Here is a 26,743-nt window from a genome sequence, read left to right as displayed (position 1 = left end):
AAGACACAGTCCCTGTCCTTCCTAGCTTATGGTCCAAAGGAGAGGCCATTGTCACATGGCAGGAACTGAATATTCTAGCTCCTCTATTACTGACATTTAGCTGGTTTGTTCTGTAGTTGCCCATGAAGGGAGGGGGTGTCCTGCTGGGAAGAGTTGGGTGAAAGGACCTAGCAAAGGGCCTCAGCCAGGACATGGTCCTGGTCCGATGGGAGCTGAGTCATCATTGCCTGCCAACTGCCTAGCTTCCCTTTGCCCGCAGAAGGGCCTCCGCCAGCTGGTCCACCTGCTCATGCCAGAGAGGACTCACTGGGACGGCTTCTAGCGCCTCTTCCATTGCTGCTCGGCACGACCAATGCCTAACAGAATTCTGACTCCAGTTCTGATGAAGAAAGGAGTTTTCCTACACCAACAAGCAATTCTTGGACACTAGCTGGATGTCCTAAAATTTAAAATTTGGGGTTTTAAGAATTGCAATTTGGGAGACACAGATTTGGGTAAAATGGAAAGAGTGTTCTGGGGAAGAGAAAGAACCAGGGGCTTAAAAAGGCAAAAGCCATGAATCTGTGTTCTGATGCCAGAAGGGAATTATTTGTCCTCAAGGCGTGGCTGTGATGAGTCAATTTAGGTTAAGGGTTTGATAAGCGTCTTGAGGTTCTGTTGGAAGTTCTGGTTGCCTTTGTTAGGACAGTAAGTGTCGCAGGTCAGATTCCACCCAGACTGAGATGTGCATATCATCACACATCCTTCTAGCTCCGTTTTAGAGAGCTCTCGTAGCAGTGCTGACTCCATTTTGATTTCCCTTCCACACTGCAAGCCAGGAAGCGGGCTCTTAATAGACACCGACCTACTGGCTCCTTGACGGTGTACTTGCCCATCTCTAGAAATATGAGAAAGAAATGGTTGTAGTTTAAGCATCCAGTCTGAGGATTTTTTTGTTACAGCAGCATCAGCAGACTGAGGCAGGAGGCTTTCCAGAGAAAGTTCTTGAGCTGCGCCTTGAAGGATGAGGAGGCCTTTGAGAGGTGGGGAGAATTAGAGGCCTCATTTAGGGGAACTGTGGCCACATCAGTCTGGTTGAAGGTTAGGGAGGAGAATGGCCAAAGGTGAGACTATAAAGGGATCATAGTATCAGGGCCTTGGGGGGCTTTACTAAGAACTTCGTGCTTCGTCTTTGTTTATTGGGACTTAAAAAATTCTGAAATGGTTGAAAAAAAAAGAACCTTTCTATTTTTGACAAATCACGTAGGCTTCCGGGTATTGAATGGATTGGTGGTAGGGGCAGGAGTGAAGTGTGCAGGTCAGTGAGCCAAAACTGGAGGTAAGGAGACCATTTAGGAGGTGTTTGTAACATTCTAGACATGAAGTAGTAAGAACCTGAGCTAAAGTGGTGTCACCCTGGAATTGGACACGGAGGAAACTATTAAAGAGACATTTAAGGTGTAGCCCTGGCAGGACTTAATGAGACTGAATGTAGAAGGAAAGAGAAGACTAAAACGACTTCCAGGTTCCTGGTTTGTGTGACAGGGCATGCAGTGGTTATCTATGAGCAGCACAACATGTCTCGGGAAAGGAACCCATTTAGGGAACAGGGCGGGAGACCGGAACAAAGACGATCAATTCTCTACTGGAGTTCTTACAGTGCCTGGTATGGGTTCAGTTGTGTCCCTCTGATATTCACATATAGAAGTCCTAACCCCCAGTACCTTAGAATGTGTCCTTACATGGAAATAAGATTTTTGCTAGTGTAATCAAGTGAAGATGAGGTCATGAGTGTGTGTTCTAACCCAATATGACTGTCCTTATAAAAACTGGAAATTTGGACACAGAGACAGACATGCACACGAGAACACCAAGTGAAGATGAAGGCAGAGATTGGGGTGATGCAGGCATAAGACAAAGAAGTACCAGAAGCTAGGAGAGAGACATGGAATAGGTTATTCCCTAGTGCCTTCAGAGGGAGCAGGGCCCTGTTGACAGCTTGGTTTTGGATATTTGAGCTCCATAACTGTGAGATAATGCATTTCACTGTTCTAAGTCTACCAGTTTTTGGTACTTTGTTATGGCGGCCCTAGCAAACTAACATAGTGCCTGATGTCTATCCAACTGGAAATGTCTGGGATGTACAGATCTGGAGTTCAGGAGACAGCACTAGACCAGAGATGGGGTCATCCATCCATCCACCATCTTTTGCAAGATTACTTCTCCATCATTCAGTGTGGGCTCAGTGGGACTGACAGTTATGGTGCTATCTTCTCCAGCTTGTTGGCAGAGTCTGTCTATAGCAGGAAAAGAATGTGATTAACACTCAAAGAGAAACCAGAGCAAGCAGAGATAAGCAGTGTTTGGAGATGAAATGTCTTGGTAGTTTCGTGTCCTGGCTGCTAGTCCTTGGGGTCTTGCAGATCTTGTAGGAATTCTGGGAGCTACCCTAGCCATAACCCTCCTCCCTGGACCTGTCATGCAGTTATATGAGCAGTATATTCTTCAACTGCTTCTGAGAGTTTGAATTGTTACCTGCCTTCAAAAGAATATAGGTGTTACTCAAAATTGTGAGAGTGGATGAGTGCTACTGTAGAATCTACCACCATGTGGAACTCACTGTTGTGTAGGATGTCACCAGGTAGTACCCATTGTCCATTTCCACAAAGATCCTCAAGGGCACCATAATTGGGAATGCCAGACAGAAACAGAACCCTTTACAGGAAGACCCAATCATGGCATAGACCTCGATGTTATGTAGCATTTGCTAACATCTTTCTATGAGAAAAGGTCCTCTTGGCACTCCAGCTGGCCATCAACTGGAGCCCTTCTCTATCTCCTGGGCTCCAGGTGGCCCTTCCCCGGGCTTCGGTCCATGGAAGGATTGTGTTCCCAATGAGGGAGAGGAATGAAGGTGATAAGAAGGAATGAGATGAGAGAAACAGGACTGATATGAATTAAATCTTTATGTGCCTGCAACTTGAATTTTCATAGTAGTCTGGAGAAGTGGGTCTTATTTTCCCATGTTTGAAAATGAAGAAACTGGGGCATGGCTATAAAATATTGACCAATTGTAGAGCTACTTACGCAAATAATAATAAACTATAATGAAAGTATTGGAGTTTGTGGTATAAGGGAGCCTGCTCAAACCAGCTCATGAGATGTGTATGTCATTTTCCAGTTCTGCATTCCTTGACATCATGTTGGTAGCTTGAAATCGGCCATAGTGGGAGTAATTACACCATGGAAATCAACAAATATTACAGATTCCTTTTCCCCATACAGCCAGTTGTTAAACACCAGCACACTACTGGTTACAGTCCAAATGTGTGGTGAAATGTTAGTGAAATCTGATTGCTCATTGAAGAAATGGTGGCAGCCTAGTTGGTGAAGAGGAATGGTGGGGATGGTGTAGAATTCCGACACCCTGAATCTGGCTACAACATCTAAGCCCCTCTGCAATTGTGAGGGATACAATTTCCTCTTTCATCTCTACTTCCTTCCCAGTTGCTGCACATGCAGGTCAAGTGGGGGTGCGAGATGAGATTGAGGAAGTAGCCTGAGGAGCAGGCTGGGGAACCTTTTTTTTTTATGGAGGGGCTAAAGGGGTAGCTTGCTTGGAGACTGAGAGCTGGGTTCTCCATTTGAAAGGACCAAGTTGACCTTTGCCCCAGGAAGAAATTATAAATAAAGAATTAAAATGTTCCGCCCATTTGGGGTCTAGACCTACAAAGATTTTATACCCAGTTCTCCTATAAAAAGAGAAATTCTAACCTCTCCTCTGCTGGATTCTGCACCTGAGAAGTCTGGTTTTCTGGAGGGTGGAGAGGTGGTTGACACTTTGTTCAGAGTCCTCTGCCCTCATCAGCCTCTCTGATAACTCTGAATATAATCTTAGGAGTTCAGGGCAGACAGAAAGCATTTCAAGACTTATCTGTCTAGCAGCCCTGAGGGGAGAGCAGCCTGGGTTGAGCCTAGGGGAAGCTGTGGTTTCTGTTACTAATTGTTTCCAGGCCCTTTGCTTAAGGCTTTACTCTGTTTTTCAAAGACTTGACTGCACTGTACATTGTGCAAGTTACTCAAGCGTCTCTTCTTGCGATCACCGTTAACACTAGCAACCTCCCTCATGACTTACTTGTTTTCCTTTGGACTGGGCTTGCAGGTGCTTTTTAAATGGGGAATTAGAATATGCTTTCAAATACTAAGATGAAAAATTTTGGAAGGATGTACAAGAAGGTGATACAGTGGACACTTTTGGGATTTTGGACTGGAAAGTTAATATTTATATTACATATTTATGATACATAACATATTTGTGCATTTCTGAACTTTTTCAATTTCTTTTTTTTCCCTTTTATTATTAAATACCGTAGTAGGTACCTGTGAAGCCACCATCCCAAATAAAAACTAGGATCTTTCTAATAACTTTCACGTGACCACATGATTCCCTCACTCCCATCTCATTCCCCTGCCACCTCCCCAGCCATGATTGTTTCATCCTGAATCTACCACTCTCTTTTCTTGCTTTCCTTTTAATAGAGTTTAACTGCAGCAAATGGGTTCCTAAAACTTATATCTCTTTATTGTCATTGTTTTAAATTCTATGAAAAGGGAGTAATGTTTCATGTAACTTTTTTTTTAACACTTTACATTTTTCTAGTTACTATTAACTGAATTGTTGAGATTCATCCCATTGTTTGTTTTGGTTCATTCATTTTGCTTGCTGTCTAAATGTTTTACCAAGGGTATTTTGTCCATTTTTAACAACATTTAGTTTAAATTTTTAAAAAGTTAATATAATTATCAAAAGAAATATTACCTGTGTTTGAAGACTAGACAGTAGTATTTATATAATCTTTCAGTGGGAGGTAATATTGTTCTCCGATTTTAGATCCTGGATTTTCAATATCCAGTCCTAACACCTAATGCACTACTTTTTTTCTTGTTCTGCCTTCTAATCAAGAAGCAAGCTTAATGGAGGTACTATGCAAAATGTCACATGCCAGAAATAACTTGAAGAGGGGTATTAAAGTATGATTTGCATGATTTGTATAAAGTTTACATTTTAAAGATACCAAAGAATCTTTCAACTTTCAACTTGCTTATGCTTTGCAAAGTATTATATATCATAGAGTAATTAAGTATCTAGCATTTTCTCTTCCGTTAATCTATCCTAGACCCTAGACCCTTTTCCTCTAACCTCTTAGGTTTAGTTCTTGGAGGCCTGCAAATACTGACAAAAGACAGAGTAGCAAGAGACAAGACAAAATTTAATCACATATTATTATTAATGTATGTACAGGAGTTCACAGAAAAATGTGACTCAAAGGGACAGTTTAAAAAACTGGGGCTTATGTACCATCTTAATAGGGAAGGGGAGAGGGAGAACAAAATTTACAGGAAAGCATAACTTTCTAGAGAGATAAATGAGCCCTTAGGAGAATAGCTGGGAGATATGATCGTTTTGTGACAGTGTCTGTGTAAGTGTGGCCTGAGACTTCTTATCTCTAGTTGCTCCCCCAGGGGGAAGGAATTTATGACAACTGACTTTTTTTTTTTACTTCTTTGACTCTACTTTGAGGCAGATAAGAGACTTTAGGAACCCAAATGTCTTCTGCTGAAAATAATTTTTCTGCCCCAGTAGTGTATTCTGGAGCCCTTTCTATACTGCACCCCCCACTCCAAGCCTGTACTCACCAACTGTTCACAAAAATTACAAAAATTTCTAAGTTAACTCTAGTCTTTGCCATTTTTAACATGTGTGTTTGGTGAAGTATATGGGAACACTTCTTCATTTGTAATTCAAAACAGTGTTTGATAGAGTCTTACACAGATCAGTGCTAAAGAAATTATTTCTGATATCTATGGCAGCGTGGAGAGAACTGTCTGGAAGGACTTTATAGGGCCTCTTGGCTTTCCCCAGAAACCCAGTTACTCTAGGTCATCCTTCCTTGGGACCTTTGTCCAGGGAATGTCTAGAGGCCTCCACGTCTGCCTGAAGGAGCCAGCCCCCTCCCCCGGCGCCTGAACCAGAGACTTTTGGTAAATGCTCAAAAGTGAGAGTCGGCTCTCTTCCCCTGGAGGGGGATGGGGGTTGCAAAAGATAAGAAGTTTCTAGGAAGAAAAGAGTGATAGAGGAGCAGTGAGAGGTTAAATGTTTTCAGATAAGAGGTAAATGGGAAAAGAGTTTTCTGCCAACGGTGAAAAGTGAAAGAAATAAAAGTAAGCTTGCTTTAGGGTCAGGACTAAAAACAACTCAGCAAAAGGAACTTCTGTGACAGAGGTTTTATAACCAGGAGGGAAAACCCAAGGTAATCCATAATATTGGTCCAGGAATGCCCAGAACAAGGTCCACTGTAGGTGGCCAGAGAAGACTGCTGCCCCTGTAGGGGGATTTCAGAGGCACCAGGGAAGCTCCCCAACCCCCACATGCCTCAGTTATTCTTTGTGACCTGCCCAAGGCCTGCGGCTGAGGGGGTGAGTGGACAGAAACCAAGCCTGCCCCAAGGGTGCTTCCAGCAACAGGAGGGTGGAAATCTTTGCTGGGGGTTGTGTGTGCCCAGGGAAGCAATCTTTTTCTAATTCTTAAGAAGCTCCCCAATTCCTGAATGACAATCCAGAAAGAAAGAACCATCCCACTCTGCAGAGTGCCTTTGTGTAATGATTTCCCTCAAAGGTTTGGTGGAGAAGATACATTATTTTTTAAACAAGCAGATACACTGTGGGATAAAATATAAAGTAAAATACAAATTCATGCATTAATTTTAAATATTCAGCTCAGATTTAAACATTTATTCCTTTAAAAATATATACATAGATTTCTAGCCTCTGAGGGCAGCTCAGAATTGTAAGTCATTCGCTCTCTTCTGCTTTTGGGCTTATTTCAGCAGAGAAGTTTGAGAAACAAACCAAATGAGATGATTAGGCAGTGAGAATCATGGAGAAGGAGGTTCTTAAGCTCAGTTTGGATGTTCAGAAAGGGCCTGAATTGTTGAGGGCAGCTGGCTGAAATGACTGACTCTGGGTCTTATTGCCAGTGAGGACCCAGAGCCCAGAGAAGTTAAGTGATTTGTCTGAGGTCACACAGTTATTGGCAAAGATAGAAGTAGAACCAAGGTCTCCTGCCTCCTAGTGCCCATATTGTGATAATAAAAAGCAAAGCTCTGTCTCTTGTTTTATTCATCTCAGTTATGAAGATAAATGTATTCTTAGTTACATTTACTAGGTTAAATAAACCCTTCAGTGCTAAAACTTTCTTTGGAGTGTGATTGGGTGGCATTCCAAGCATGGATGAAACAAGATCTTCACTATTCATTCATTCATTCATTCACTCATTCAATGGGTGTTAGTTGTTTGCCTGTTGTATGCTAGACATGTATAGGTGTGGGGAATAAATAAAAATTATTTCCTGCTCTCAAGAAGCCTGGAGATGATACAGGGAGACACACCAGCCTAAAGGGGTTGGGACAACCCATGCCAGCACATCACAGTGGGTGTGAGACAGCTGTGGACAGGGTTCTAAGGAAACAATAATGAAGATTATCTAACTCGGTCAGGGATGTGGGTCAGGGCAATTCTTTCAGAGGTGTCAATTTATAAAATAGTAGGGATATAATTGATAGACTGGAATATATAATTTGATAATAAAGTTTACTGCCAGAGCTCTTGAACGATTTTGAAGAAATGTGGCTGTGTGCTGTCCTTGGATGGTCATCTCACCAACTGGTAGATTCGCTGGCCTCTTGTGGGTCACACGATGGAAACAGCTTGTGACCTTCAGGCAACAGGGTCCTTTGTCACAATGTATCTCTCCTCATGTCACTCACCTGTTGTTCACCCTACTCCAGTTGCACGACCTCCTTCCTACGACTCAGACACCCCAAGCACACTCCCACCTCAAGGCTCTTGGACTTCCTCCTCCCTCTAATCACTGGCCCAGGTATCCCCATATGTTCCTCACTTTATTCAGCTCTCTGCAAAATGCCCTTTTAATAAGAAGGGCTTTCCTGACCACCCCATGAGAAATAGTAACAGCGACCTATAGCAGGTTGAGTGGTGGCCTCCCAAAAGTTATGTCTACATCCTAATCCCCAGAACTATAAAGGTGACCTTATTTGGAGAAGGGGTCCTTGCAGATGTAATTAAGGATTTTGAGGTAAGGATATCATCTTGGATAATTTGGGTGGGCCGTAGATCCAATGACAAATATCCTTACAAAAGACAGAGGGAGATTAATGGAGGTACTGGGGATTGAACCCAGGACCTCGTGCATGCTAAGCATGCACTCTACCTCTGAGCTATACCCTCCCCTGAGAGGGAGATTTGAGACAGACAAACTGTGAGAAGGCCATGTGCAGACAGAGGAAGATATTAGAGTGATTCAGCCATGAGGAATGCCAACAGCCCCCAGATGCTGAAAAGGCCAGAAAGGGGCTCTCCCTGAGCTTCCCAGGGAAGCAAGGCCTTGCTGATCATGTGGATGCTGGACATCTGGCCTCCAAAACTTCAAGAGAGTAAGTTATTTTAAGCCATCAAATTTGTGGTAATTTGTTATGGTAGCTGCAGGAAACTATACAGTATACTGTGCTCCCCACCACTCTCTGTCCCCTTTACCCTCACTCTTTGATAAGGTGCACACTTAACCAGCACCTGACATATTATATCTGTCTGTCTGTCTGTCTGTCTATCTATCTATCTATCATTTGTATATTCTTTATCTTGAATGCAAACCAAGGGCTTTGTCTTTGCTCACTCCTATATCACCAGCATCTAGAAGAGTGGCTGGTACACAGAAGGTGCTTAGTGGTTAGTGAATGAATGGGTGGATGATATATTGGATTATGAGGTTCTGCAGACACTTGGAGTCCCCTTTTCATCCTGTGTGTAACTGAGGAGACAAAAGGACCCAGTTCCAGTGTTAACAAGTTGAATAATGGTGAGGTCAGTGATGGAGAGATCTCAATTTAAGTTATGGCTCTGCCACTTGGTAGCTGGTGACTTTGGGTTCTGAACCTTGGTTTTATTAACAGCAAAAGAAATTCTTGCTTTCCAAGGTTGTCATAAGGGCTGCAGGGAATGGTGTTAATAGAATGGCTGGCTGAGCACTTGGTGAGTGGTGCTCATGATGGCTTTCTTTTCTCCTCCACTTTTGGTCCTAAGACTCACAGTAGAGGCAGGGAGCCTTTCCTCTGTGTGTCCATTTCTTCCTATATCAGCCACCAGGTTCCTGAACACATCACAGCCTCCCAGGACTAGACTTTGCCATACTTTGTAAGGGTAGGATTTGCTTAATGGAACATGGCAAACCTGATGATTCTTTGTGAGGTGATGGGCTCCATATCACCTTGAATTTCCACCTTTAGACACGAACTTTAAAAAAAGTTTTTTATATTGAAGTGTAGTTGATTTACAATATTGTGTTAGTTTTGGGTGTATAGCAAAGTGATTCGGTTATACATTGTATATATTCTTTCAAAAATTGCTTTCCATTATAATTTATTATAAGATATTGAATATAGTTCCCTGTGCTATACAGCAAACCCTTGCTGTTTATCTGTTTTATATATGGTAGTGTGCATCTGTTAATCCCATACTCCCAATTTGTCCCTCCCCACTCCTTCCCCTTTGGTAGGTGTAAGTTTGTTTTCTATGTCTGTGAGTCTGTTTCTATTTTGTAAAGAAGATTATTTGTCCTATTCTTTTTAGATTCCACATATAAGTGATATCATATGATATTTGTCTTTCTCTGACTTACTTCACTTAGTGTGATAATCTCTAGCTCCATCCATGTTGCTGCCAGTGGCATTATTTTGTTCTTTTTATGGCTGAGTAGTATTCCACTGTGTATATATACCACATCTGCATTATCTAGTCATCTGTGGATGGACATTTAGATTACTTCCATGACTTGGCTATTGTGAATAGTGCTGCTGTGAACATTGGGGTGTGTGTATCTTTTTGAATTAGAGTTTTTGGGTTTTTTTCTGGCTATATGCCCAGTAGTGGGATTGCTCAATCATATGGCAACTCTGTTTTTAGTTTTTTGAATAACTTCCATACTGTTCTCCACAGTGGCTGCATTCCCACCAACAGTGTAGAAGGGTTCCCCTTTTTCCACACCCTCGCCAGCATTTATTATTTGTAGACTCTTTGATGATGGCTACTCTGACCAGTGTAAGGTGATACCTCATGGTAATTTTGATTTGCATTTTCTCAAATAATTAGCGATGTTGAGCATCTTTTCATGTGCTGTTGGCCATCTGTATCGGGCACTAACTCTTACGGTCACTTCATCCTATCAGCCTTTGTGCTCTGAGGAGAAACATAGGAACTGTTTTTGTACCTGCACTGTTGTGCTGTGACTGGCATCCCTCGGTGTTAGAGACAAAGGAACAGCCTCTCACAGCTTGGCCTGTAGGGACAGCCCTTTAATGAATATCGATGGTAAAATTTATACGTGGTAGGATCCCAGTTTTGTTTTTAAAAGATCACACACACACATACACACTCTCTGATCTAGCTCTCTTTCTCAAAAATGTTGGTTGGAGACACCTGAAGTATTAGAATTAGTTGTTATAGCTACACTCCTGGGGTGTTGAATAACGCATAGTTTTAATTTTTTTCTTGATACTTTCCTTCATTTTCAAAAATGTAAATTGAAGATGTCTTTAGCTCATTTTTTCTGTCAGCTAAAACCCCAGGCCTTACCTTTGAGATCTCATTCTTAGAACTGGTTAGGAATAAAAATGCTGAGGTTAGCGTCAGTGCCAGCAGCTGGGGATTTCTGCTAGTTCCTGGCTGATCACGTGGAAGTCGTGTTTCTCATTTCCTTTCTTTTCTTAAACCATCATTCAGACACCAGACTTTCATGGCAAAGAGGAATAACAGCAACTATTGTCTATCAAGAATTTTAGCCAGGATTTCCTCAATCTGCTCCTCATTTTTGCAGTCTTGTTGGTTGGTTACTTTCAAGAGAACATTTTCTTGAGGTCTTAGGCAGACTGATTTAAAGCTTTGATTTCATCACACTTTTTAAGCCTCTGGTTAAAAATAGAATATCTCCTATAATTCCCAGGGAAAATCAGCGCTGTTCAGTCTCATTGCTAATGCATAAAGGGCCCCTGACTGTTCAAATAGCAAAGTGTGAGAATCCAAAGGATATTTCCTAAGTTACTGTTTCTTTAAGGAGTTTAACACCCCATCTTTGGCAACCATGTGTGGACCTGAACCAGTAAACCTTAATCCAATGGAGATTAATTTGATTTTGCATGAATTAGGGCAGCATTTGCAAAACTTTTATAGAATGTTTCATTCATATTCAGTTCCAGTATCTTTTGCTTTTCTTTTAAGTTTGAGAAGAAAAGGGTTTCAACCATACGTTGTAGGCAAATGTGTTACGTGCTTTAATGTGGAGGGAGCATAAGTTGTTATTATGATAATTTTAATAACACTTTTCATGTACTACATTTTGCTTGACATTTAATCCTAATTGAGAAAAATCTAAAATTGATCTTTGTAAGAAACAAGACCAGAGTAGCTAATCAGGTTTGGAAGTGGGACTAATTGTGACATGATCAGATTGATGGGCTGTTGAATATCCGATGTGAAAACCATGTCATGAAATGATAAGAAAGAATCTGTGCAAAAGTCCTCTGAATTTTCCCCTTGTCCTTTATTTCACAGTTTGTTCAAAAGGCTTATTACCTTGGCTTCAAGGCACAGATCCAAGATCTCTACCAGCTGGTTACTTTTATTTTTTAATTAGCTCAGCTTTCCTGAGAGAGATGCAAAAGGAGACAAAAAGAAAAAAAAGGAAAGAAAAAGAAAGAAAGAAAATTCTAATTCTGTATTACCTATTTGTCTGGGGTATGATGTTACAGTGATGTTGGGTTTAGGCACTGAAGACATTGTTGCTTCTATGTTTTGCAGTATATTTTCAAGTCTGCTTCTCGTTAAGTTGTTGCTTTTATGGGGTGTGGCATAGAGAAGCAGAGCAGAAATAGGCCTGGGAACTTGGAAGAATGGGATAGGTCCCATCAGCAACTATTAGGCCTTTCACTGAGGTTAAGTCCCTCCTGTCATCCTTGAGCTGGGAGTCTGCCCGGTCAGGGCACTGGTCTTCAGCATTCTGTAGTCCCTTGAGGGTTTCCCGGACGTGATGCAAGACAAGAAACTCTAGTTCAACTTCCGTTTTTCTTCTGTAAGAGGCATGACTAAGAGGCAGGTGTTCTACGGGAGGACCACATGTGTTTCTATCAGAGACCACCTGAAAATCCCCAAGACCATCTAAACTCATGAAAAAGGACGGTCAGCGTCATCAATCTGATGCCACTGATGAGTCTGAAACAGACTCTGTTTCAGAAGAGATTGTTGAAGTAGAAGGGTTGTTACCTTGGATTCAAGTTTTAAAAGAACACTGAGGGGTTGGGTATCAAGTTACAGATCTATCTAAAATATCCAGTCTCAATATTTGGGTGCAGGATTTGAGGCTAAAGATGATGGAAGCAGGAGGAAGGCATCAGAGACGAACTTAGACAAGGAGCAGGGTTGTTGGGGCAGCAGAAACATAGGGAAGTCTAACCCAGAAGAGAATTCTGTGTGTTTGTACATGCAGAATATACATGCAGAAAACATCCAAGGATGATGTAACTTTTATTGGGGAAAGGGGAGAAAGACACAGACTAATTACATGGGAATTAAACCACATAAATCCCACCGTACCCTCCTCCCTGACAGGTAAAAAATTGTGTGGAGGGTACACTTTAACCCAGAATTTTGAAAAGAGAGTTAATGATCTGGAAAAAAAACAACACTCATTAGTTGGGCAGCAGGGCCCCTGAAAGAACTGCTCAGTCTCCTAGTCACTGGGGGTTGGAGTCAGAGATTTACCTTGTTTTCTTCACCTTGAGCCCCTCTCAGTGCTGCGTGCTAGGTCTGGGGTCAAGACCAGTCTCTCATTTCTCTTAGCAAGAAATCTGCAGCACCTTAGAGCTTCGCTGGCCTCTTAACAGGGGAAGCACTTCCAATTGCTCCCTACTCTCCTGTGAGATTGGAAACCTCACGGGAGGTGAGTAGAGTCCTGGTCTCTGCCTTGAAAGTGCTAGACTAGAATCTGGCAAAGACAGAGGTGGAGAATCCCAGCAAAGGTGTGGTGTCTCCAGCTGTGACCTTGCTGGCTGACCTTGTCTCTCTTACCTCCAGACTCCCTGCGCAGCCCACCAGGACCACCTTCCACACTGCCCTTCCGCCCCCTGCACTCACGCCTCAATCCCAAGGGCAGATTGGCAAAGGAACTTTGTTTGCAAATCGTCTCTGTGGAAGAAGGGACAGGAGCGCCAAGGCATGGGGTGGCCTCAGCTGACACCAGAAGCTCTGATTAGAGAATCAGAGACCATCAGTTCTGGCCAAACCCTCTTTCCCAATGCGTTGTTCCAGCACCTCTTTGTTTCCTGGAGTTGAATAACCTCAATGAGGTCTTTAAAAAATGTGTTTGCAACATTTAATGGAATAAATATCTGTTATGAAAAATAAAACACATGCGACACCAATAAAGTAAAAAGTAAAGGTTTCCATTCACCTTTTTCCCGAGGGAGACACTGCTGGTGTTTGAAATGAGTCCTTCCAGACCTTTTACTGTGCAATAGGAATGAATGGCACTTAGGTCTTTGAGTGCTGAGTCATTGTATCCACAAATGTGGAATCCAGAAGCTTCTTCCACAACCAGACTATACCATCAAGTTATCAATACCAAGGCAGTGAAAAGAAAACAGTTCTTTTCACTTTTTTTCTTTTACTTCTATATCCTATTTAAAAATGTGAAGTCCTAATAAATATGTCTAAAGAGAACCTTCACTTGCTCAGAAATTCACACACATCAAAATTCACAGTATTTAATGCTCCTCATTCCTCTTTCACAGTCCCATCTGGATCTGTGCAGCCCATAGTTGAAATGAACCCTTAGCAAGATTGGTTCAAGGAACGCTTGGGGCTTTTAATTTCAGCCTTATATGTGAAATGTGTACTTCTGGATGCCTAGAAAACAATCCTAATTATTAAAAAAAAAAAAAAAAGCAGCAATCTTTCCCACACTCCAAATCCCCAAAACGCCATGTGAAGTAACTGCTTTGAGAACTTCCTGATTTGGTTGCCTCAGGGTGGAAACAACCGTAACCTGGTTCTGCACCCTTGACTGTGCATGCAGCCTGCATCGAAGGTCCCCAGAAGTGGCCTTTTTCCTTCATCAAGAAATGGACTCAGCATTTCCTCTTTTCCAAGTATTGAATGCTCTCCAGGGACCACATACGTTCATGTCGCTCAGTTCTAGTATCTTAGCCGAAAAGAGAAGCTTGTTAAAGTTAGGGTGGCCACCCTAGTTTACAGTTTCTTTCAAAGAGCAAGATCCAGGAAGGTGGGAGACCCTGCTAATTTCATGAGAAGTTTTTGAAAAGACTTTTGAAAATAATGGTAAGACAAAGGAGGGTCTTCCTTCTAGGTCACTATCTGAGGCTTCCAGGGCAAGGCAGAGTCAAGGAAGCCCCAGAGCATGAGAGTGGGTTCAGGGGAATCTCAGCAAGGAGTCTATGTAAATGGAGAAAAAACTTTGGAAAGAGGCTCCAAGGCAGTTCTGGAATCTCAAGTGTCAGTACTGAAGGAAACTCAGGCTTTTCTAGCACAAGCTCCACACTTTGTAGATGAGGAGGGGAGGGGATGTGTCAAGGCCCGAAGGCTGGAACAGGAGGCCAGGATCCAACTTTTCACCCAAGCACTTTGTATCCTGTCTGGCTGCCTCTCTGTTGATGACATCTCCAAATTCCATTTCCTTTAAGTTTTTACATCAAGATTGTGAATGAAGTTTCATATATTGCCCTTCCTACATCATTCACAGTGCTCATTTTTGAAATGATGTTGTCATTAGGAATTTTATTTGTGGCTGCCAAATAGTCTCTGAACCACCTTAGGCTGGTAGTGTGAGCCCCAGGCGGGAGAGGCACAGGGTGCCCCTTATACCTTATTCCTTATACCAAAATAAATTCCAGATGGATCACAAACTTAAGTGTAAGAAAGCAAAATCATTAAAATGTTAGAAATAAACATGAAAGAATTTTAAAATTTCATAATCCCACATGGAGGCCAGATTTTCTGAGGCTAAGACACAGAACCTAGAAGCCATAAAAGAAAAGACCAGTAAGTCTGAATGCATCAAAATTTTAATTTCTGCATAGCAAAGAATTGCCATAAAGAAATTCAAAATACAAATAAAAGCTGAGGAAAATATTTGAGACATATATGGAGGCGACAAAGAACTAATTTACTGAATATATATTTCAGAAGTTTTACAGCTCAGTAAGTGAAGGGCCTACAACTCAATAGAGAAATGGGTCAAGAACAGCGAGAGGCAGACAAAAGAAATACAAATGATTTATAAACATAAAGAAGAATGCCAAGTGCATGAATAATTAAATCCTAACTAAAACAACAGCAAGGTAATATTTTTCATCTGTTAGATTGTCAAAATCAAAAAGGTTTTATAGCGAACAGTCTAGGGGAGGCTTCATGGAAAGAGGCACTCAAACACAGTGGGGAGATATGTGGATTGGTATAATCTCCTTGGAGGGAAAATTGAAAATATTAACAAAAATTTTAAATTCGAACACATTTTGACTTAGTAATTTCTTTGGAAGGAGTTATTCTAAGAGGTTTATGTACAAAGATGTTCATTACAGAGCTGTTACACAAAAAATTTAAAATCACCTGAATGATTTTCAATAGTGAGTTGACTAAGTACATTATATACCTTTCCATGATGGAACACTGTGCAGGATACAGGTAGATATGTACTGCCCCATATGTGAAAGGGTATTTTAATAGGCATAGTCATTGCAGCATTGTTTATAAGTTGCAAAAGATGGAAGGACAACCCAGGTATCTTTCAACAGAGGATTGGTTGAGAGGATCGTGGTACAGACCTGCAGTGGTGGGAAGCCACCATCAAGATGACTTGGAAGACAGATGAGAGCAGGTGTATAGTGCCATGCTATTAGTGTCGTTATCACAGGGACACATATATGTTTGTCCATGCTTTGAACATCTCAGAAATCACAGGGAGGTGATGACATGCCTGCCTCTGGGGAGAGGACCATGGTGTCTGGGGAACAGGATAGAAAGGGAAGATCTGCTTTTCATTGTCTATGCATTTGTGCCTGGGACCTGTATATTACAGTCTTTAAAATTATTGCTGATCCCAAAGAACTTTAGTTTATATGGACTTACTTTATTGATATTTGCCATATTAAAAACTGAAGCTCAGAAATTTTGAAAGCACAAGAAAACACAAACACATTCTATCATCCATCAGAGAACTGATGATGTTGAAGCGTTGTGTAGCCACTGAAAATTCTATGGTACGTTAGTGAGAAATTAAGAGTAAAAAACCCCAAGTAACATCTTAGTATTCTTATTTTAAATTGAGGTATAGTTGCTGTACAATATTATATGTTTCAGGTGTACAACATAGTGATTCACAATTTTTAAATGTTATACTCCATTTATAGTTACTATAAAATACTGGCTGTATTTCCTGTGCTGTACAATATATCCTTGTAGCACCCAACACAGGAGCACCTAAATTCATAAAACAAATATTACCAGGCATAAAGGGAGAAACTGACAGTAACACAATAATAGGAAGGGACTTTAACACCCTGCTTACATCAATGGACAGATCATCCAGACAGAAGAGCAATAAGGAAACGCTGACCTTAAGTGACACATTAGCCAAGATGGATTTATATATATATATTATGTCCCAAAGTAGCAGAGTACACTTTCTTTTCAAGTGCACAGGATAGATCATATGCTAGGCCACAAAACAAGCCTGGCTTGCTGAAGAAATCAAAGAGGAAATCAATAATACCTGGAGACAAATGAAAATAAAAATACAATGATCCAAAATCTATGGGACACAGCAAAAGCAGTTCTAAGAGGGAAGTGTATAGCGATAAAAGTTTACTTTGGGAAACAAGAAAAATCTCAAATAAACAACCTAACCTAATACCTAAAGAAATTAGAAAAAGAAGAACAAACAAAATGCAAAGTTAGAAGGAAAGAAATTATAAAAATCAGAGTAGAAATAAATGAAATAGAGACTAAAAATAACAATAGAAAAGATCAATGAAAATAAGAGCTGATTCTTTGAAAAGATAACAAAAATTGATAAACCTTTAGCCAGGCTCATTAAGAAAAAAAGAGTCTAAGTCAATAAAATCAGAAATGAAACAGGCGAAGTTACAATGGACACCACAAAAATAAAATTGATCATAAGAGACTACTACAAACAATTATATGCCAATTAAATGGACAGCCTAGAAGAAATGGAAAAATTCCTAGAAATGTACAATATCCCAAGACTGAATCAGGAAGAAATACAAAATATGAACAGACCAATGACCAGTAATGAAACTGAATCAGTAATTTAAAAACTCCTAATGAAGAAAAGTCTAGGACCAGATGTCTTCACAGGGGAATTCTAATAAACATTCAAAGAAGAGTTAATACCTATCCTTCTCAAACTATTCCAAAAAATTGCAGAGGAAGGAATACTTCTGAACTCATTCTATGAGGCCACTGTCACCCTGATACCAAAACCTGAAAAAGATATCACACACACAAAAATTATAGGCCAATATCACTGATGAACATAGATGCAAAAATGCTCAACAAAATACTATCAAATCAACTGCAACAATGCATTAAAAGGATCATACACCATGATGAAGTGGGATTTATCCCAGGGATGCAAGGATATTTCAATATCCACAAATCAATCAGTGTGATACACCACATTGACAAATTGAAGAATAAAAACCATATGGTCATCTCAATAGATGCAGAAAAAGCTTTTGACAAAATTCAACATCCATTTATAATAAAAACTCTCCAGAAAGTGGGAATAGAGGGAACATACTGAATGTAATAAAGGCTGTATATGACAAACCCATATCTAACATCATACTCAATGGTGAAAAGCTGCAAGCTTTTCCACTAACATCAGGAACAAGACAAGGATGCCGACTCTTGCCACTTTTATTCAATATAGTATTGGAAGTTCTAGCTACAACAATCAGACAAGAAAAAGAAATAAAAGGAATCCAAATTGGAAAAGAAGAAGAAAAGCTGTAACTGTTTGCAAATTACATGAAACTATACACAGAAAATCCTAAAGATGCCACCAGCATCTTAATATTCTTATGAAAATAGTTTTGACTGTATGACCTCCATTCTAGGGCCCTGGACCACATTTTGAAAACCACCGTTACAGATAATGAAATAGACACTCGAAACACCAAATCAAGCACACAGAACAGGGCTCTGTACACCAGGACCAGGCCAGTGTCCCAGTGAAATTCTATAGCCTTGTGTCCCCCCCACCCCTTTGCTGATGACAAAGAACAGTGGACCCTTACCCTTCACCTACCTCCTCCCTCAGCTGCAGTGCTTGTGTGTGACTGAACAGCAGCCTTGGAATGCAGCGCTCAAGCGCCTTGTTTCCTGGCCTTGGAGGCAGGCATGTGACCATCTGCAGGGACCCTAGTCCCAGCCTCCTCCTCAGGCCATGCTGGCAAGGTTTGTGGGAACTGGTTCTAGGGCAGAGGCTATTTGGAAATGGGATTTGGGGCCTGAGACTTTGAGAGGCTCCACTCAGCACCCTGCACAGTAGTAGAGTTTAGGAAAAGCATCCTGCTTGGTTAACAGAAGGGCTCAGCTGTTGCCCGTCAGAAGGGCTCATAGGTTGTGGGGTCAGTGGGATCCCAGGCAGGCTCATTCTGCCTCTTGCATCTCACTGACCTTCAGTATCACAGATCTCTGCCTCGAATTGGCAGCATTATAACAGGGGAGAAGGAGGCATCTCTAAAGGTCTGGACCAAGACTGAAAGAAATGAGACAGTAGAGAAGTGGGATGGGAAGAGTCTACCTTGGACTGAATCTTACTTTGGTTGCTTGGCAGGCATTTGCTGACTTACACTTCACAACCACACTGTGAAGTGGCTATTATTATCTCTACTATACGGATGCCGGAAGTGAGGCTCAGAGAGGTTAGTTCACCTGCCCATGGTCACACAGCTAATATGTTGTGGAGCCACACTATTCTGTTTTACTCAATGCCCGTGGTCTTAACCATTCAGCATACTACCCAGGAGCCCTCACCTAGAAGGTTCCCTTTGAGTTTCACATCCCTGCCTTACCCAATTTGGGAAGGAACCATCCAGAAACACCTATCTCTCGTGAGATGTGACAGGTAACAAATGTGATGGGGCAGAAGATGGGACATATGCTTTTCTTTGAAATATTTATGAAGTTTTATTTTCAGGTAATTCTATACAAAATGAATTAGACCCAGTCTCACCACTTCCATTATCACCTCTGGGGAACTAAGGAATTTAGGTTCAGATCAGAGACATGACTGAGAAAACATTAAATTAACAAATCCTCAGGGTCTCTGGGACTATGGGCTCTAGGTTGCTGTGACGTCAGCAAATCACTGATGATTCTCTCTGTGACTTTTTTTTTTTAAACTTCATCTGCAAAAAATTTTGGACTAAAAGTTTTTTCTTTTTAAACAAAATAAAACAAAACAAAACAACAAAATTCCCCCAGTTAATCCCAAACTCCATATTAAATTCCAAATGTACTATAAGTGGTAAGACTGAGTCTGCTTCATTTTGTATAGAATTACCTGCAAAAAAGACTTCATTAAGAATTCAGTGGTGATTAGTGACATGTTTTTTTTTTTTTTTTTTTTTTTGGCAGCAGAGTTGTTTTCTGACACACTTGTGCAGGAGGATGGCACAATCTTTCACATTATGTTTGGTTTTCACAGAATGTGCATAAACAAGGTCATTTTTTTTGCAAAAATATTCCAGGGCTTTATCAGTTTTCCCAAGAGCTTGAGCTCAATCCTTTGATATTTAAATGATCTCTTTTGAAGCACCTGTCTTGTCATCACCCAAAGACTTTCTCTTCAATTTTTGGCTGGTGTAGTTTCCCCAGATTCTCATTTGTTAGTGGCTTCATGTGTCTGATTTAAGCAGTCTGCCAATAACACTTTCAACCACCTCATGAGAAGTTCATATTTCCCAACAATAGCCATCTTTATATTTTTGAACAGGCACTTGCAAAACTGTTGACAAAGAGCACAACATTCTTACTTTAGGGGAGCTGGCTTGTGTAAAAAGTGGGGGAGGGATGGCTGAGGAGGTGTGACATAGAAAAGTGGTCAGTTCCTTTGGTGAATATCTTTGTTTTGTGATGACTTTTGCTTTCTCTGTGCAGCTTCACAAGTGAAACTTGGGTAGTGAATGCTCACATAACAAGGACTGTGGGAAAGTACCCAGATACATTTTTAGACAAGGAAGAGCAAACAGGTATCACCCTGTCTGTGTGCCAGCTCTAATTGGTTGCTAGTTTTTATCTAGAGAATTGTGTTAGGAAGGATTCTGAAGCTCTGTTTCAGTCTTACTAGGAAGTGTGTAGTACGACTGATTAATGGTGTCTGGTGAGGTGTGGGAGGGGTTGAGTGGCAGACTGTGTGCTAACACAGCTCACACCAAATACTCAGCAACTGCTAATTTTTTTCTCTCACAATGTGGCAATGTTGGGAGAGGTTTTTCTAAAAATGAAAAATTATGAATGTTACTCAGAAGTAGTTCACATCTGACAAAAGATAGGTAGAAACCAGGGTTGGCTGAACATTTATGCCGGTGGCACCTCCTTGGCAGCTTGGCCAGCCAGATGGTAAATAAAGAAGCCTTTTGTTTATTGGGAATACTCACGACATTTTTGTTGTGATGATTTTTGCTTCTCTCTGCTTTCTTGCAGTTGTGGAAATGCAGATGTAAAACAAGGACATGAGATAAGGCAGAAATGTTACTTGTTATTCTAGCTCAGACTCTGAAGTCAGAGAGAGCTGGGTTTAACTCCAGCTTCAATACTTATTGAACTGTATTGGGAAAGTTACTAAATCTGTCAAGACCTCAGTTGCCTCATCTGCAAAATGGGAATAATAATAGTAGGCACCATGTTGGATTGTTAAGAGGACTGTGAGTGTGCGTGCAGCAATTTCCCTCTTCCTGCGATAGGGTTAGCAAGTATCTCCCCCAGGAGAGGGGAGTGATGCATAGTTAAGGGTAATGCCTGCAAAGTACTCAGAGTTTGAATGCTGCCAAACCCACACATCAATGTCTTGCCCCTGGGGTCACCCAGACATCACTGAAGCCACAGAGAGAATTTAGAGATACAAATAAGGCGGGTGAGCCGGCAGAGCTACTGCTCAGGATTCTCAGCTGTCTCCTTCCTGCTTCTCTCCAGAAGTGTGTTTGTTATTCAAGCAATACTCTGATCTCCACTAATTATCTTAAAAGCGAATCAGATGATACCAGAAAATACAGCATTCTCGGCATGCCTAACCTTTGCTGCATTCTCTTAAATGCTATTGTTTGAGAGAAAGTTTTGGTTTTTTTTTAAATTCAAGTCTATTCAATCTTTTAGTTTCAGTCTTCTCTGTTTCACTCAAGCTAAGAGTATGCTTATTCTCCAGTCTGGGTGACTGGAATCTATGCTTGGTTTCATTTAAAAAAAAAAAAAGAACAGGGAGGAGCGGGAATAGAGGGGCGGGGAGGGAGAGAGAGAGGTTAGTTATTTTATAGTCTAAAAGTCAATAGTATGTTTGTTTTACCATCTTGTTTTGAGATATTTTCTTGTTGACATGAAGAGTTAGATTTTTCCAGGGTGAAAAATCAAATGACTCAGAAGCAAAGGAGAGTGAAAATCAAACAGGTCACAATTTAAAATATCAGTGATGACTTTTGCAGTCAGAAGGGTAGTAAGAGAAATGATGTGAACATTGATGACTCTCCTAACATTAAATTGTCGATGATGATCCTTTGTAAATCTGGTTCACTTGTGATTTCATCTTAAAGTGTGGGAGCATCAATTACAGACAGATTGGAAGGCACTGAGAGAGACTGTGTGCCTTCTGTGCATCAGGGTGATGATTTCAGGGGTCTTAAGAGAGGTGGTGCTGGGATCGCCCATCCTGGGGCTTTGTCACTTTCTCGCTGGAGGATGTTGCGCCATAGCTCTGAAAGCTTTAGTCTCCTGGACTGTAACTCTGGGGTGATAGTGGCTGCTATCAGTCAGGCCAGGCTAAGCTGCGCTGCTGTGCTTCCACTTAGCGATGAGTAATGGATTGTAATTAACACTCAGCGTTTTATGGTTTACTGTCTCCATTTCAGAAAATAAAAGGCTTGTCCAGGGTCACATGGCAATTGGGACAGCCAGGATTTAAGCACGGCTTTGAATGAACAAAATCCCTTTCTCAGTGAATCTTACAGGTAGGAAGTCTACATACCATGAACAGTTACTGCTCAACGAGACTGAAAGCGAAGTAATTAGCTCGACTGCATGGTGCAGCTTCTTTGGAAAAGTAAGCAAAAGGAAAATTACTTCTATGCGTATACCGCCAAGCACAAGTTTCAGAAGAGGCCCATTACCCTTTGTTAAGTGGAAAAACACACATATATATGTTTTCTTTTACATTGCTTGGGGTTCCTTTGCATGAGCTATAATCAGAGGGGCCTTGGCCTTCTGTGGGCAAAGGGTGAGAATGTACGATGGCATCTAGAGGGAGAGGCTCTGTGTTGTCCTTCGAGTTGAGATGCTGAAGCCAGGCCCTCTTCCTCTGCCTCTTCATTACTGCCTACGCCACCCTGATGCAGCCCAGGGGCTGTTGCTAGATCTCCTGCCCAGTGAGTGGAAGTGGGCACTGAGCTGGCTGTAATATCACTCCTTGTTTAAAGCCAGCCAGCACTTAACTATCAGTCCATTTCAGCTCTTCTTTTTTTTTTTAAATGATCTTAATTTTTATTTGTTTAATCTTTCTTTCTTTCTTTCTTTCTTTCTTTCTTTCTTTCTTTCTTTCTTTCTTTCTTTCTTTCTTTCTTTCTTTCTTTCTGTCTTTTTTCTTCCTTCCTTCCTTTCTTTTCCTTTCTTTCTTCCTTTTTTCTTCCTTTCTTTCTTGTACTGAGGATTGAATCTAGGACCTTGTACATGCAAGCACATGCTCTACCACTGAGCTATTACCCTTCACCCAGTTGCCTAACTTCCTCTAAAGCGGTGCTTTTCAAATTTTAATGTGCATGTGAAGCTTTCAGAGATCTTGTTCAAAGGCAGATTCCGGTTTGGTAGGTCTGGGCTAGGGTCTAACATTCTCTAGTTGTATCAGGGTCCTGGGCAGTGCCAATGAAGCTGGTCCTCAGACAGCACTGATTACAAATAATATTTACCAGCTTTTTTGTCCAGGGCAAATGAAGCATCTTAAAGCCACATAGTTCTAAGAGATTTTTTAAAGTAATAGTAAAATAATAAACTCTGCCAACCATGCACAAATAGTTTATTTAATGGTCTGTTCTTTAAAAAATGCTCCTCCCATCCCCAGCAGGGTCCTGAGGATGCATTTAGGGTCACTCACCAGGCCACAATTTGTTGCTGGACTCTCTTGCCTGTGTTTTATTCACATCTGCTTGTATTAGCTTTTACCTAGTACTTCAAATGTGGGTTTCTCAGAGAGCAGTGTCTTTAGGTTTTTAAAAAATTTTTTTATTGAAGTGTATTTGATTTACAATGTTAGTTTCAGATGTACAGCAAAGTGATCAGTTACACATATACATACATATATATTTTTTCTTTTCCAATTCTTTTCCATTATATGTTATTACAAGAAATTGAATATAGTTCCCTGTGCTCTACAGTAGGTCAGTGTCTCTAACTTGATCTCCAGATTAGCCATCAGCCACTGACGGAGGGCAGACGAGGCTGACATTCTCCTGTCTGTGCCCTGCAGTGGTAGCCTTGGCCTTGGTAGCTCTCTATAGTTGTGAACTTTGGCTTATAGAACCATGGTTTCCTGACCAGGGGCTTGGCATCCCCCCTCCTTCACATTGGTGACAAACTTCATCCTGCACTTGACAGTCCAGGACACATTTTCTACAGCTTTCTCCATCTGGCTGTTTCTGCAAGTCAATGGGCTTTGGCTGCCAACAGGCGCTCTGAAATGTTAGCTCAGTATTTTTCCTGTTTTCATTTCCTTTCCAGCAGATCTAAGCGACTCCTGGCCACTTCTGTCAGTCAGATAGGAGTGTCCCTTCATGGGGAGGTATGGGAGGTTCAGTTCCTTTAAGAATTTTTTTTTAACCCAACCCCCACCCCCATCCCGGCTGTGAACAGCTGAAAATGCAGCAAGATGTTGGAAGATCCTCAGAGAGAAATCTGCAATATGACTTTATGGACATTGTCCAAGTATCCTCACTGAGTCTCCAAGCCATGATCAGTACCTTCCCACCACTGTTCAGATGATACCCACTGCACAGGTTTGGGAAGCTCTGTGGGTCTCAGCACTGTACAACCCAGGGGATGGAGAAGGAAGGTATCAGATAAACTCCCCATTTGGTCTTTAAGGCCCTCACACGACACTGGGCGCCCTGGTCACCACCGACCCTGGAGATGGGTCTGTGGAGGGCCTTCCTGTAGGTCAGTAGCATCACTGGATGGACCGGTGCATGGACAAGGTAATTAAAAAAGAGCTTCCCGTCAATCACCAATACCTGTCACTTCTTCACAGTGATTTCTGTGTGCAGTCTCTCCCCTCTTATCCTGCTGCCGGCCCCCACCTTGGTTCAGCCCTCCTCCCTGTGCCCCTCTTTCCATGCCTTGAGCCCTGCAGCCCCTCAGCATGTGCCTGCAAGAAAAATCTCCCCAAAGTCCTGCTGTCCTTGTGCTTCTTCTCTGCTTGGAAACCTGAAATAGCTCCACACTGCCGTGGAGATGGAGCATGACTTCATCCGGCCACATCAGGGGGCTCTGTAGTTGGAGCTCCCCATTGGTCAGCCTCTCTGCCCACCACTTGCAGGGTCCACCCAGGTCCGCCTCTTCTCTGAGCTCCCTGCGCCTCTGCGGCTGGGCTTCAGGACTCCCTCTGTCCACTTTTGTTCTTTGGGTGCCTTCAAAGCACCCTGTCCTTTCCCTTCCTAGTACCTGGCACAGTGGTCATGAAAGAATTGATTGTGTAATTATTGTCTGTCTTCCTCCACACACTCAAGCCCTGTGAGGGGGGCACTGTGTCAGTCTGCCAGGCTGCCATGACCAAGCACCACAGACTTGGGGGCTTACACAGCAGATGTTTATTTTCTTACACTTCTGGAGGCTGGGAGTCCAAGACCAAGGTGTTGGCCAGTTTGGCTTCTCCTGAGGTCTCCCTCCTTGGCTGGCATATGGCTGCCTTCTCACTGTATCCTCACATAGTCTTCCTTCTGTGCACCTGCATTCCTGCTGTCTCCCTGTGTATCCAGGTTTCTTCTTATAAGAGTTATTGAATGCAAGTTCACATGCCCCATGAAGAGTTGAGTCCAAGCAAACAGATGTCGAAATTTGGAGCCGAGAAAGTTTATTAGAGGGCCAAGCAGGCAGAATGGTGTCTCATGCTCAAAGCCCCCAAACTCCTGGATGATTTTCAGGGAGAAGTTTTTACAGGCAAAATGTGGAGTGAGGGCTGCAGGTTGCGTGACTTTCTTCTATTGGTTGCTGTGAGGTCACAGGGCGGTGCTCCACGAATCTTGTGCTCAGCCTGAAGTTGTCATCCTCCACCTGGGCAGAGGGCCTTAGTTCCTGCAGAAGAACTCAAAGATACTGTTATGTACATCCCTTCAGGAAGAACCAGGATCCTGCTTTAGTTGCTGCACTAGCATTTCTTGATTGCTCCTCCTGTTTCTTTTTCTTTAATACTTTTTTTTTTTGGTTTTATTTACTCTTTTTTTTTTGGAGGGGGGAGGTAATTAGGTTTGTTTGTTTGTTTGTTTGTTTTGATGGAGGTGCTGGGGATTGAACCCAGGACCTCGTATGTGCTAAACACGTGCTATACTCTCCCCCCTTTCCCCAGCTCCTCTCTTCTTTCTGCATTCCTTTACTTCTCTGACTAGTAACTGTCTGAATCTGCTCTTTGGTATTCAGGAAGGTTGAGGAGGCTGAAGGCTTTTTCCTGCCGATAAGAAGTGGAAAGGCTTTTGTGCCCAGGAGGGCCCCACAGGGTCCTGCTGGGTTTTATAAGGACACTAGTCAGATTGGCTGAGGACCCACCCAATGGCCTCATTTTAATGTAATCACCTCACCTTTCTAAATACAGTCACATTCTGAGTTACTGAGTCCATTCCAAGAGTCCAACATATGAATCTGAGGGAACATAGCCTGTAACAGGCACTGCCTTTCTCTCTCACTCATGTGTCCCCAACTCCTAACTCCATGTCTGGTTTCTGGAAGGCAGGACTCTGCATGGATTTGTGGCTGGAATGATTATATGGAAGAAGCTACTGTCTGTCCCTGAAGTGTCCTGCCGCTTGCCCACCCATCATTTGAGGCCTGGGTCCAGTCCTGTCCAACCTGACAGGCCTCCCCAAACCTGGCTGACTTCTCTGAACTTCTCGACGCTGTGCACAGGTCCTGTTGCTGACCCTTTCAGGGGTTTTATCTGTGATCCCTTATTTGGAGTGGATGCCTGGAGCTGCGCCTCCCATGGACCAGGCACAGAGAGGCTGCTCCCTTCTCCCAAGCGAACATGTAGGTGATTTCCCCTTAGGAACCATCTGGGTCTTCCATGATTAAAATTGTCATAGAAGAGGTCCTTGAGGGAGCTCCAGCCAGTCCAGGAGAAGGGCCCACT

At 42.1% G+C, this 26,743-nt stretch overlaps 1 long non-coding RNA gene across 2 annotated transcripts in view; it reads left to right on the top strand.

The window, feature by feature from the left end:
- The window catches only part of LOC140697687 (uncharacterized), a 79,176-nt gene extending 65,630 nt beyond the window's left edge, over nucleotides 1–13,546 (top strand). For both annotated transcript variants that reach the window (XR_012074901.1, XR_012074902.1), the window contains exon 5: nucleotides 13,180–13,546. This is a non-coding gene — a long non-coding RNA (uncharacterized lncRNA). The remainder of the gene's footprint in view (nucleotides 1–13,179) is intronic.
- The last annotated feature ends 13,197 nt before the right edge of the window (nucleotides 13,547–26,743 follow it).

Source organism: Vicugna pacos, chromosome 8 (genome assembly GCF_048564905.1).
Source record: "Vicugna pacos chromosome 8, VicPac4, whole genome shotgun sequence".
Classification (NCBI taxonomy): Eukaryota; Metazoa; Chordata; class Mammalia; order Artiodactyla; family Camelidae; genus Vicugna; species Vicugna pacos.
This window is presented reverse-complemented; position numbering and strand designations above follow the sequence as displayed.